The sequence below is a fragment of the Sus scrofa genome, chromosome 10, assembly GCF_000003025.6.
Source record: "Sus scrofa isolate TJ Tabasco breed Duroc chromosome 10, Sscrofa11.1, whole genome shotgun sequence".
NCBI lineage: Eukaryota > Metazoa > Chordata > Mammalia > Artiodactyla > Suidae > Sus > Sus scrofa.
In genome coordinates this window covers 66,481,824-66,485,187 of record NC_010452.4, presented here as the reverse complement: position 1 = coordinate 66,485,187, position 3,364 = coordinate 66,481,824, and the positions used below count along the sequence as shown (strand labels likewise).

Genomic DNA, 3,364 nt, shown 5'->3' with positions numbered 1-3,364 from the left:
TCCATCTTGCCGACATTTATTTATTTATTTATTTGCTTACTTATTTGGGTTTTTTGGCTCCCATCCGCAGCATATGGAAGTTTCCAGGGTAGGGGTCGAATCAGAGCTGCACCTGCCAGCCTACACCACAGCCACAGCCACAGCCACGTGGGATTCGAGCCACGTCTGTGACCCATACTGCAGCTTGTGGCAATGCCAGATCCTTAACCCACTGAGTGAGGCCAGGGGTTGGAGCCCCCTTCTCATGGATACTAGTCGGGTTTGTTTCTGCTGAGCCACAAAGGGAAGTCCATACTTGTACTATTAGAGTCTGGAATAGTTGATGACCGTGGGAGAATATGCTGCAATACATCCAAGTTTTATAAAAAGGGGGAAAAAAAGGAGATGAGAGTTAATCTACACTCCACAAATATGTACCCTGTGATAGGCACTTTGCTAAACCTTTTTTTCATTTAGTGGCCCCAGTAAGCATTATAATCTGCAATTAAAAAAACAAAAATACAAACAAATTAAAACTCAGAGAAGTATGTGACTTGCCTAAGATTCCCAACTGCTACGTGGTAGGGTAAGGATTTTAATCCTAGTCTTTCTAATTGCATAGACTGTGTACTTTTCACCTGTCTAGACTTTCTCAAGCAGGAATTCTCAAACCGGATGTTGCACAAGGACCATCCATGGAGCTTGTGGCACCACAGTCATGACGATGCCAGATCCCTTAGCTGCTAGGCTGCCAGGGAGCTCCTAAAATATTTTAGGAAAAGGTAGGCAAAATATTTAAACAGATACGTATATAAATTATAAATTATATGTATATAACGTATCTCTATGTCTAGTAAGTACATGACAATGTGTTTGACATTATTCATCCTCAGGGAAATGTGAAATAAAACCCACTGAAATAGCTAAAGTTAAGAAAACCCGAAACACCGAGAGTTGGTGAAGATGTGTGATGAGAAACCAGCATCTTGATAAATTTGGTGAGAATGTATAATGCTCCAGCCACTTGTGAGAAGTATCTATTTTTTTAAATAAAACTAAACATACACTTATTCTATGACTCAGCTCTTCCATCTTCTAGCTGTTTAACCAAAAGCACTGAAACAAAGTGTTCACAAAGCGGTATGTACAAGATCATTCATAGCAGTTTATCCGTAAAAGTCAAAACCTGGACACCACCACATGTCCATCAAGGGAAACGTGTTTTTGTATATCGTGAAGAGCTCATTAATGACTAGAACAAACTACCGCCTGTGCAGTAACAGGAACGCATCTCATGAGAATGAGTGAAAGAAGGCTTGCTCATACAAATACCTACTTCCAGATTCAGATTGCATTAAGTCCTGGAACAGGTTAAGCTGATGCTTAGTTGATTCTGGTGGACAAGAGTGGAGATTGACTGACTGGGAACGGGCATGAGGAACTCTTGGTGGTGATGATGGGCGATGTTCACGGTGATGGTGATGGCAGATGGGTGACGGGTGATGTTCGTGGTGGTGGGTGACGGTGATGGGTGGTAGTGATTGGTGATGGGAGATGGGTGCTGTTGATGGTAGTGGGTGATGAGGATGGTGATGGGTGATGCTGATGGTGATCATGATGGGAGATGGGTGATGGGTGATGGTCGTCATGGTGGGTGACGGTGATGGGTGGGGGGGGTGATGATGATGGTGGGTGATGGTGACAGGTGAGGGTTTCTCCTGTGTCTGGACAGACGTGTGGGTTATGCAGAGCATTGTAGTTGTCCATGCTGATCCACATTTGACTTTCTGTAAATTTCACATGGATACACGTGCAAAGAACCATAAATAAATATTAAATTCTAGCTAACCATGTGGAAGCTGCAGAGAGGAAATGTACTAAGATAGGCAGTGATCTTTGGAGCAGAGAGAGAATGAGAGAGAGACAAAGACAGAGACAGAAAGAATGTTGATTAAATCATTGAATGAATCAGAATATGCAAGCAATATTTGTTGATCATGTATTAGTTTCCTATGGATGCTGTAGCAAATTGCACACTCGGTAGCTTAAAACAATCGAACTTGGAATTCCCTGGTGGTGCATTGGGTTGAGGATCCTGTGTTATCAGTGCTGTGGTGTGGGTTTGATCCCTGGTCCAAGAATTTCCTACATGCTGCAGACATAGCCAAAAAACCTCCACCAGCTGGAATGTATTCTCTCATGGTCCTGAAGGCTGTGAGTCTGAAGGAGGCTGTCGTCCGTGCTCCCTCCGGATGCTCTGGGGTGGATCCTTCTGCTCTTCCAGCTTCTGGTGGCTGCCTGCTTCCTTGGTTTGTGGCCACACCCCTAATCTCTTCTCTGGTCGCACGGCCTCCTCCTTTTCTCTCTCAAATCTCCCTCTCTCTTCTCCTCCAAGAACACATGTCATTGGATTTTGAGACCCCTGCATAACCCACGATGAGTCCATCTCAAGATCCTTAGTGAGGTTACATCGGCAAAGACCCCTTTTCCAGGTGAGGCCACACTAACAGGTTCTAGGGATTCAACGGGAATATCTTTTGGGAGGTCTTTTTTTGTAGCCCGTAAATACAGCATAACTTAACTTGTATTAAATAGTACTTAGCAGAAGAATAATTGGATATGACAGACTCCATCTATTTTCCTGAACGGTCAACAGTAAGCATTTTTGAACAGTGAATAATACGTTAATTATAAGAATAATAAGAATGTATTCTTAACATTTTAGAAACTTTCTTAGATGTTAGGCTCGCTTTTAGGGCTTAATCCTTTTGTTGTTGTAAAAAAAACTAGTATCATCAGCCCTTAGGGGCACAAGTCTCAGTGTTTCCATAAAAACTTGACAGAACATTGAAACAAACCAACAAGGCAGACACCCATGTTGAGGGCTCTTTGTGCAGGATGCAGAGCGTGCAGTCTGCTGAAAGCTGAGGGGAACAGAGTTTCTGGCCTGGGGATGGCAGAGGCCCCCTTCTTTCCAGCATTCTAGAGTCATGTCATCCGCCTAGAGAAGGCAGAGCAGATCATTCCTAGAGGAGCTCGGGGCCGTGGGAATGAGGAGAGGAGATGTTGATTTCACCATGGCTACGGGCGTGCTCTGGTGGTCTTGAGAGGTGGTGACAAGCGGGTAGAATGACCAGAGCAATGCTGGCACTCTGCCCAGCGTTCCGGGGAGGTGAGCACCTGGGAGGATGAGGCTGGAGGGCATGAGGGGAATTTTTCTTTTGTTTTTTTCAATTTTTTTTGGAGGGGTTGCAGCACCCATGGCAATATGGAAGTTCCCAGGCTAGGGGTCGAATTGGAGCTGCAGCTACCAGCCTACACCACAGTCACAGTCACTTGGGATCCGAGCTGCATCTGCGACCTACATCACAGCTCACAGCAATGC

General features: G+C 44.7%; 1 long non-coding RNA gene across 1 annotated transcript; it reads left to right on the top strand.

Annotated features, from left to right (window-relative positions):
• On the top strand, positions 226 to 1,049 carry LOC102157766. Its single transcript, XR_002336167.1, has 2 exons — positions 226 to 761; positions 873 to 1,049. It is a non-coding gene; the product is annotated as an uncharacterized LOC102157766 (long non-coding RNA).